Here is an 11,430-nt window from a genome sequence, read left to right as displayed (position 1 = left end):
ACATACATGCTGGCAAAACAACCATACACATAGAATGAAACAAATAGCTCTTTTTAAAATATTCATAATAATTTGTAAAGTTTCAAGATGAATTTTAAATCTGCTTTGATAAATGTAAAATATCATACCTAATTCCATCAAATATAGTTAAGTAACAAAGAAATAAAATGAATAATCTTAAGACTCATCTTGATTTATATTTTGATGTTTATTTTCACTATAAATCTTTTTTTAAAAGATTTATTTATTGCCGGGCGGTGGTGGCGCACGCCTTTAATCCCAGCACTCGGGAGGCAGAGACAGGCGGATCTCTGTGAGTTCGAGACCAGCCTGGTCTACAAGAGCTAGTTCCAGGACAGACTCCAAAACCACAGAGAAACCCTGTCTCAAAAAACCAAAAAAAAAAGATTTATTTATTTTTATGCACATGAGTGTTTGTTTGTGTGTATGTACACCACATGTTTGCTTGGTATCCATGAAGACAAGAAAAAGGCATTGTATCACCTGGACCTAGAGTTATAGGCAATATGGAGCAACTGGGTTCTGAAATCCTCTGCAATAGCAGCAAATGTTTTTAATCAACTCTCCAGCAACTCTTTTTGTCTTCTTAAATTTGAAATAAAATATTTCATTTGATTGTCTCTTCTAAACTTGGTGACCTATGAGACTAAGCTAAAGAGGGACATTTAAATGAAGTTAGAGGCAACGATAGGCACTCAGATGTGAAGCTGACTCTTTGGGAAACAGTAACTACCTATCTAGATACATCATTTCATAAAACTGGAGTTATCTGTTGAAGTATTATATTTCTTCATGAGTATTCCATACCATGTTTTTTTGTAAGAGTATGGTCCAGCAATCAGTCACACCAGCACAACACTTATCTTGATAAAAATGCAGACTCTTGTCCCATACCTGATACCCAACTGGTATCAGATTCCCCATTTAACAAGATCCCCAGAGGGATAGGCATTTGTCAGAAGTCCTTCAAAATGGCTGCTGTTGCTTGGAACATATTTCCAAGACATGCAATACAAAATGCAAGCTGAAGTTTGATTCTGAGTCTGTTACCACCTCTTTAGCTTTCCACCTGCTTCCTGTCCTCATGGCAGAATGCTCTGCTCTGCTGGATTGACTCAGAAGTCAGTTATTCAAAAGAATGGGAGACACAGGATTCTACCATTAGCATTTGTTTTGTTTCAGTAAACACATAACAGATGCTTGCTTTGTTACTTGGTAAAGCAAATCCTCTATGTAGCAACTCCAGTAAGATTTTCCAAACCAATTACCTTGAGAACAAATGGAAAAATTGAATTAAACACCATATTAAAAGGCCTTGAAGATGTTCTCAGAAATACACAGTGTTTGGGAGAGACAGCAAAATAGATTATATTTTGACATTGAACTCTAATGAAAGAGGCTGTGTGTGTGTCTATATTTAAATGTCTATTAAAAACTTCTTATTAAAATTTTAATTTGCTGTCAAAGGCAACTTATATGAAGTTGAAACTATTTTATGATGCAAAAGCCAAGTGTGGCAATGACAGCTAATGTTAATATAATCTGAGTTTTTAAGCATGAATATTCAAAAAATCTGAAGCTGAGAGATGCACTTGGCCTTGTTTATAAGATGGAGATGCTTTGCATCTTCTGTTCTGATCATCATAACAAACTGGTGAATTAAATATTTTATGGCTAAACACAAACATGGATTCTTAATGAGAGTACATTCCATGATGTCACACTGTCCTCTAGACATATCCTTGAATGGCACACTGTCATAAGAGGCTGTAACATTTACCCTGGAAAAGAAACACTTGCCTCAAGCAACAATTGACATTTCTGGCTTCTTGCCTGAAAGTCAAGCTCTATTTCAAATCATTTTCCTTCGTCATTTGGTGCCCTGGCCTTGGGCCTCAAGCTAATACCAGATTCTTGACCCTGACTGGTGGCTTACCTTTACTTCTTCGAAATACATAAGAGCCACGTTCCTAAGAACATGTTTAAATGAACATATTTTAAAGTTGAAATAAACCAGCAGAAACTATAGAAGTAACAGAACCACAGATATGGATGCTCAAAATGTTAGCCCATTTTGAAGCTCTCAGGAGGCCTTGGGTACTACAACAAAGGGCTCTTCAAGCCTGCATGTCAGTGGGAACTCTAAATCCCTTGTGCCTCTTATCACAGCTATGCCCTGCAGTTGCAATTGATGATTGAGGTTTGCATTTGAAATGTTCCCCAAAGGTGCATGTGCTTGAACATCTGGCCCACAGTTGGAAGCACTGTTTGAGAGATTGTGAAACCTTAGGAGATGGTTCCTATCTTGTGCAGGTGCGTCTCTGGGGATGAATCTTTGAGCATGGCCCCATTCCCTGCCTCCCTTTGCTTCCTGGTCTGGCCAACATGAGAGGCAGTGTTGCCCTTTTTTTAATTAATTAATTTATTTATTAACGATTTCTGCCTCCTCCCCACCACCACCTCCCATTTCCCTACCCTCCCCCAATCAAGTCCCCCTCCCTCGTCAGCCCGAAGAGCAATCAGGGTTCCCTGCCCTGTGGGAAGTCCAAGGACCACCCACCTCCATCCTGGTCTAGTAAGGTGAGCATCCAAACTGCCTTGCCTTTTTCCCTTCCCTTCCTGAAGGCATAAGTCACAAACAATCCCACACCAGTTTGGAATTATGACCAATAGAGAAGCTACTTATTTAAAGGGGAAAAACTTACAGATTACTGCCCCAGACAACAGCCCTCTGCTCAATCAGGAAGGGAGCCTAGTCACCAGAAGAGGAGCTGGAAGACAGAGACAGAGCAGAGGGAAGTGGCTGCTTTTTTAAAGGGAGAGAGACCACGCCCCAGTGGGCAGGTATCTCAGTCCTATTGGCTGAAGGAGCGGAAGGAGCTCCCGCAACACCTTCCTTCCCTCCCCTCCCCTCCCCTCCCCTCCCCTCCCCTCCCCTCCCCTCCCCTCCCCTCCCTTCCCTTCCCTTCCCTTCCCTTCCATTCCATTCCCTGGTGAGATTTACCATCTAAAAGCAGCTAAAATGAGCTTTACATCTCATCACTCTTTCTTTCAGGTACTTAGTCACTGTGATAAACCCAGTGTCGACATAGAGCATGTTGGTAGATGCTTGGAGAGTAGCAAGAGTTTCTATGTCTTTATTCTTTATTGCTGCAGAAACTTTAATGTAGGATCATGCTGAGTAAAATCACCTCATAACTCTTTGGAGGATGTATGTACAGTGTGTGTGCACCCACATGAGCATGTAAGGGCCAAATCAGGGTGTCAGGTGCCTTCCTCTATCCCTCTCTGCCCTTTTGTCCTTAAGACAGGGTCTCTCACTGGACAGTGGCCTTGCCCTTTGGGCTAGGCTGACTGGCCTGTGAGCTCCCAGTATCTACTTCTTTGTGTGCCCCAATGTTGCAGTCCCAAGAACACACAACTATGCTTGGCATTTCATGTAGATGCTAGGGAGAGTAGAAGGTGGATCTGATCTAAGCACATCCTATACATATATAAAACTGTCAAAGAAAATAGAATAAAAATTAAATTAAATATCAAGCTTGCATAATGAAATTTCAGATTCCATATACCTTCTCCTTCTTATATATCCCCCGTGCTCATGAAGAACAAGTTCACATAATATACACAGATAATATGCAACTATGACTACAACAAAAACATGTTACAGAAAATTATATTCAAACCAGCCCTAAGATGGTGGATGTGACAAGCTACGTGCTCTGTGCCCCTCCATATACCACGGTGTCTCTGGTATAGATTACAGTCTTACACAGGAACACTATACTGCCTGCTTTGTTAGCTCTGTTTCTGAGGTTGTTTTTTGCAGCTACCAGGCTCCTGTCAAAGAGAAAGGTTAAACCACTGAAGGAAGGCACCCACACCACTTGACATATGTGAGGACTAATTTGATTGTCACCTTGACTGAGTTGAGAGGTGCCTGGGGGATTAAAACTGTACACTTGGGTGTGTGTCTGAGAGGACTGACTTACGGAAGAGTAACCGAGAAGAAAACACCCACCGCAAATGTGGTCAGTGCTATCCAATGGTCTGTGGACCCAGACGGAATAAAATGGAAGAGAAAAGCAACCAGTGTGTGGAGCTGGTGGGCTGATGGCATCACTTCTCAAAGCTAGCAGAGTCCGCACACAGGTGCTCCCAGGCTTCCAGCCTCACACCTGGATGACACCATGGCTTGAAGGCATCCAGCTGCTTGAACTAAGGAGCTCCTTTTCAAGAGGACAAACGGCCACTTAAAGCCAACAGGAGGACCTCCAGAACCCACAGAGTGGAAGGAGAGAAAAGACTCCCACAAGTCTCACTATGGCACAAGACCACCTACACAGATAGACATACAATCGGTCAATGTAAGTACTACTTAGCCAATCATGTAAGTGATCTTTCCAATAAGTCTTCTTTAATCATTATATATGCTATATAGCACATTATATCCACCTACACAGATAGGTATACAGTCAATATTAGTAGTACACAGCCAATCATGTAAGTGATCCTTCTAATAGGCTCCTTTAATAATTATATGCAATATAATTGTATATTATATGGAATTATGCACAGAAAACATGGCATATATAAAATATAATTGCTTCAACTCCTGTAGAGAGCTTTGTGTGATGCGGTATTAATCTCACCACATCTGGTCCAGTCTGATGTAGCCTGAAGGTGTTTTCTCTTGGTTCTTTCTTAAGGAAGCCATCAGACTTAAAGCTCACTTAAAAGATCATATGGCTTCTGCAAGTACAGAGGTATTATGGGGCAAGAAGCTAGAAGAGAGAAAAGTATTTTGAAAACAGACATTTTCTCCATCATTGGGTTTATTGGCTGCTGAGGTAGCAGGTTGGAAAAATGAAGCATGAACAGCAGAAATTATCCAGAGTCCCTGGATCTCTATATATCTTTGATTTTATGTTTTTCAATATCTGAACCATATTCATATAGTCAAAATTCAATTTCAACTTCCAAGTGTGTAAATATATGTGCTACAACGAAGAGCAGTGTGTACATTTCAAAATGCATCTGAAGAGCTAAGTATAGCTGAAAGAAATTCCTCTGCTCCTTGTTTCATGCTGAAATGGATTCTATAAATATTAGTGGTAGAGGAAGCTGAGTACTTCAGTAGGAAATAAGAATCGTAGTAACTTGGCGAAAGCACTCACACATCTGTGGGTTTTGCTTAGATGGGAAAAGACGCGTGGCTAATGGTTATGACTTTAAAAGAAAATTGGCTGCATCTTGTTTAGTTTAAAGCCCAGATAACTCTAGTGAAATGTGTGCTCCTTCATCAGTGTTCTGGTAGTTCTGTCATTCTTTAATATATTCTTATGCATAACGTTGGCATTTCATAAGGATAATATTCTAGCAATGAGATGAAGCAAAATGTGTAATCAAACCTAACATCACATCTTTTATGAGGATCTCGAAAAAGGCAATATTGTGACTGTCTCATTAAAATTCAGCACATGTAACCTAGAGTTATAACAATTCTATTTCTAAGTTTTGTAGGTCAGCCACATCAGCGTCTGTTCAGCTCTGCACCACCCCTAACGTCAGCTATTCATAGTCTGCAGATTTCATGTTCTGATTTTGAAGTGAAAAAAAGGAGAGCCTTCCAGATTGGTGTGGCCCAAGTTATTTGCAATCTAATTAATACCTTTACTGGAGGGCGGGGGGGAGCACAGTGGCTAAGAGTGCAGGATTTCTTTCCCATGATTTCAAGTGGAAGGGCAGTGAGTAATTTCTTCAATGTATTTAGACCTCTCTAGATTCATACTCTAAAAATGGTGATAGTATTATTTGCTTCAGTATTGATTGTGAGTAATAGATGAGGGAGTATTTGAAGCATCGCTCATGGTGTTTTTCAGGTGTAAAAGCTCCTTAAATGCTGTCACTATGGTTACTTCAAAACATACCCGTAATTACCACTCCATGAGATCCTCCTGGAAGACACACCACTTTCAAATGTCCCTTGTATATTTTTGAATTGTTAACTCTCATTTGTATAAGTACCTCAGGTTTTAAAATTATGAATCTTTTTATATGTATCATCTTTTCAAATACATTTGTTCTCCATTTAAATACATTCTGACTTTAAAATTAGTTATCTGAGATTCAAAGGATGACTATGTGGATAAAAGCACTTCATGCCCCTGCCAAGAATCTAAGTTCGGTTTCCAGCACCCACATCAGGTAATTCCTACTCCAAGGAACACAACGCCCTCTTCTGGCCTCCATTGACACTTCATGTACATTGTGCACATACTTTTATCAGACACAAACACCCACCCTCACACTTATATAAAAAATACATAATTTTTTAAAAATAGCTATTAAAATTAGCCATGAGTAAATTGTAATTTTAAAATTTAAAGTTTGTAGAAAATTTTAAATTTCAGACCAGTATCAATATTATAGAAACATTTCTCAAACATCCAGACTATATTTTATTATTATTAATATTTCATTTTCTTTTATTCAACTGGGACCATTTATATCTTCAGTTAAAGACTCCTATGGCTATATGTTATTGCATACCAAATATAACTTCCTTAATAATTAAATATGAGAGATAGAAAAATGCTCAGATTTATATAAACACATAAGGTTCTAGTAAATACATATAATGTGGGATTTAAAAGATATTCATTTTGAGATATAAATATTAAATTTCAAATATTTAGATTTATTTATATCACATGTGTGTGGGTATTTCACCTGGTGTGTGTGTGTGTGTGTGTGTGTGTGTGTATGTGTGTGTGTATACCTAGCTCCAGCAGAAGTCAGAAGAGGGCTTTGGACCTCTTGGAACTAGAAGTACAGATGATTATGAGGCACCAGGTAGATGCTAGGAAACGAACTCAGGTCCTCACATTTTTTAAACATGATGTTTTTTTTTCAATTTTCAATACATAATCTCTCATAAGTGGATATTAGATGCAAAGCAAAGGATAACCAGTTTGTAGTCCGCAATCACAGAGATGCTAGGTAATAAGAAGAACCCTAAGAGAGGCATCATGGATCACCCCCAGGAAAGGGAAAGAGACAAGACCTGTTGAGAAAATTAGGAGGTGGGTAGGAAATTAAAAGGGAGGGTAGAAGAGGTTGGGGAAGGGGAGAAGGGGAGGGAGGAGGAGAACATGAGGGAATGGGATACTCAAGAATGGGGAAGGACAATGACGGAGAGAAAGGAAAGAGATATCTTCATCAAGGAAGTCATTAAAGTCATTAAAAGGCTATTGAGAACCAAAGAACTAGGGAGATTTTCAGGAATCTTCAAGGATGATTCCAGCTAAGAATCTAAGCAACAATGGAGAGGACACCTAAATTGGTCTTCCCCTGTAATCAGACTGATAACTCCCTTAATTGTCATCATAGAACCTTCAACCAGCAACTGATGGAAGCAGATACAGAGAGCTACAGCAAAACACTGGGCTGAGATCAGCCCAAGAGAGGGAAGAGCAATAATATGAACAAAGGGGTCAACCCCATGATGGTGATACCCACAGGAATATCTGACCTGAGCTAGTGAGAGCTCACTGACTCTGGACTGATAGTGGACAAACCTGCATGGGACTAAATTAGGCCCACTAAATGTAGAGGACGGTTGTGAGGCTTGTGCAGTCTGTGGGATCACTGGCTGTGGGATCAGGATTTATCCCTAGTACTTGAACTGGCATCTGGGAGCACATTTTTTGGAAGAATACCTTGCTCAGCCTAGATATATGGGGGAGGGCCTTGGTCTTGCCTTGAAGTGAAATGTCAGTCTTTGTTGACTCGCCATGGGAAGCCTTACCCGTTCTGGGGAGTGGGATGGGGAGGTAGGGTAGGGGTGAAGGTGGAGAAAGTGGGAGGAGGGGAGGGAGTGGGAACAGGCATAGGGCACAGCTATGTGAAAAGAAAAGATTGTGTGACTCGCTGAACATAGCAGACAATGAGGGCTGCTGAGAAGTCAAGAACAATGGCACTGGGTTTTGATCCTACTGCACGTACTGGCTTTGTGGGAGCCTAGGCTGTTTGGATACTCCTCTTACTAGACCTGGAAGGAGGTGGGAGGTCCTTGGACTTCCCACAGGGCAGGGAACCCTGACAGCTCTTCGGGCTGATGAGGGAGGGAGAGTTGATTGGCGGAGGGAGAGGGAAATGGGAGGCGGTGGCGGGGAGGAGGCAGAAATCTTTAATAAATAAATAAATAAATTTCAAAAAAAGAAATTCTTAATAAAATACTCTCATGGTGGAAATATACATTAAATAAATATTCAAAACACCTATTTAAAAGGAGGGTTTCTTTAAAATAAAATGATGACATTGTAATCCATGGTTCCTTATTGATACTTTTATCAGGTAAGATAATAATTAAGAAACTAAAGCTCGAGACTTTTCCTTTTTCTACCACAAGAGGGAATGTTATCACTATAGCTACAACACAGCAAAAGGAGTGTGTTATTACCATAGCTACAACACAGTAAGAAGAGTGTGTTATCACCATAGCTACAACAAAGGAAAGGGAGCATGTTATCACTATAGCTACAACACAGCAAGGGGAGTGTGTTATCACCATAGCTACAACACAGCAAGAAAAGTGTGTTATCACCATAGCTACAACACAGCAAGGGGAGTGTGCTATCAATATTGCTACAACATAGCAAGAGGAGTGTGTTATCACCACAGCTACAGCATAGCAAAAGGAGTGTGTTATCACCATAGCTACAACACAGCAAAAAAAGTGTGTTATCACCAGAGCTACAACACAGCAAGAGGAGTGTAAAGATAAAATCTGTAGTTTCTGGCTGAAGGATCTTTTAAAAATGTATTCTCTAGAATGCCATTGTCTCACCTGAAAATAAATGGAACTAAGTGCAATTTTATGCCCAGTAATTTGGTTTGTGTAATTTTCTTATTCTAACCAAACATACAGAATGAGAATTCTTGCAAACAGATTATTGTGTGAGGCATAGCTAGACACTAGACACTAATGTGTAACTCAGTAGTTACTGACCAGCAACACACAGGCAGGGTCAAAATATCATAATTATACTTTTGTGTTCAGCATATACACTCAACATGTTTACAAAGAATATCGTTTTGAGTAAACAATGTTTCAATAATAGAATACTGCAAGGATTCACACATTTATGACTTTTAGTGAAGACAGACATCTTGTGATAGGTGCCAGAGATGCAAGTGTGACTGCATTCCTACAAGAGACAAAATACCATCTTCAAAAATAATGTCTTTATTCCCATTAAAGTTATATTTCTCTTCTCCAAGCACAGAGGTTTGTTTCAAGTTATGAGCCCAGAAATCAAACTTTCCTTTGTCACTAGTCACTAGAAATAGCAGAGAATATAGTTGTCTGAATATAACTAGAGAATTAGCATTGCCATCTGTGGAATACAATAGAGATCACAATTATTAGAAATATAGGGATGTGTATCTACTCTAAGTATGCATACCTTATCAGCTTGCAACATCAATCCATAATTTTTCATTTTTTATGGCCGATCTGCCATACAGTCCATTATTATTTGCTTCCTCATAACATTTAATGCTCTAAAGACCAGATTCTCTACTTTCTATTTTATTGAATATGAATATGACAAATTAATCCATGATCTTCTAATTGCTGTATCAAAAGTCATGCTTTGATTTTTATATAATTGATTTCTATAATTCCTTTGGTGATGCTGGCTACTAATTTAATGAAGCTGTTTCTTCAAGATAATAACCCTTACTCTTTGTATCTGTTAGAATGATATTCAGATTGTTTTATTTGCCAGCTCCTCTACCCGTCTCATTAAGATTAATAATGTTAGTGTTTAGTGCAATAATTCTCCATGCAAATGCTCTCATGATGACTTTTATTGAATAAACAAGTTCAAAATTGAGTCCCTACTATAGTACAGAAAAATAGAAATAAATCGGATGTACAGGAAAGCAATGCCATGAAGGTTATCAGTGCGGTTTTCTCAGTGATGGAGGAAACTAGACTCAGTGGAGTTAATCAAAGATAATGAATCTATTAAGAAATGCTTTGCTGCTCCATCACAAGGCTTCCTTTACAGGATGGTGACCCCATCCACGCCAAGCCAGAGAAACTAGCTATGCAAATGCAAACTCAATACAGAAAGTTCACACTGCATCCAATAGTGCCTGGTGAATTTACCAGCTACTGGGCTTTTGAATGTTTGGAGATATATGTTAGAGAACAGATTCCTGCAGTCTAGGAGATATAGAGAACATGTATTTTGACCAATGGTCACTCTTTTGTTTTTGTTCTGGTTTTTGCTTTTTTTAAAAAAAAATTCTTATCTTTTTTTTTTAAAGAAAACAGTCAATTTTCATTTTACATACCAATCCCAGTTTCTACTCCCTCCCCTTTTCCCATTCCTCCATTATCCCCTATCCACTCCTCAGAGAGGGCAAGGCACATTGCTTTGGGCAAGGCCCAAGGCCCTCCCTAGTATATCTAGGCTGAGCAAGGTATCCATCCAAAGAGAATAGGTTCCAAAAAAGCCATTACATGCAGTAGGGATAAATCCTGGTGCCACTGCCAATAGCCCCACCATACAACTACCATCCACATTCCAAGGGACTAGTTTGGACCTATGTTGGTTTCTTCCCTATTCGGCTGTAGTTTTTGAGCTCCCATTAGCTCAGGTAAACTGTTTTAGTGGGTGTCTCCATCATGGTCTTGACCTCTTTGCTCATATTCTCACTCCTCCCACTCTTCAACTGGACTTTTTGCAGCTCAGTCTGGTGTCCCGCTGTGGGTCTCTGCCTCTGTTTCCATCAGTTGCTGGATGAAGGTTCAATGGTGATATTTAAGATATTCATCAATGTGATCACTACCAAGACTTTATAGCAGGAACTTACCTTCAAAGTAAGATTTGTGTAAGCTAGCCTTTTTGTATGAAAATTAGATCTTACACAAATGATGTAATTCCTCCTTCCCATTATCCCTCTCCTTTATCCTCCTGTCTCTTTTCCTTTTCTTTGACACTGGTTCTCATCAGTCCTAGGCTGGCCCCAAACTTGTTATTTAGCTGAGGATAACCTTGAACTCTTCATCTTTGCCTCCACCTCCTAAGGGTTGGTATTACAGGCCCGAGGAACCACATCTGGCTTCACATGATGAAATTCTAAATTCACTTTTATGTCTTAACACACATTTTCCCTTAAAAATCATTGCAAGGAGATCATATTGAGTTTGTCAACAACATCTTTTTTTATAGAACCTGATGCATTAGTATTTCTAGACACTTCCTAAATATTGAAAAACAATAACACATCTCTAAGCATCCTTCAAGACAGGAAAAAACTGAAATTTTAAGAGGTCCTACTATAGGGGAAGCCGATAGTAATGCAAGATTGACATATTTCTTGTATTGAATG

Source organism: Chionomys nivalis, chromosome 13 (assembly GCF_950005125.1).
Source record: "Chionomys nivalis chromosome 13, mChiNiv1.1, whole genome shotgun sequence".
NCBI lineage: Eukaryota > Metazoa > Chordata > Mammalia > Rodentia > Cricetidae > Chionomys > Chionomys nivalis.
Note: the sequence above shows the minus strand (reverse complement) of the source record.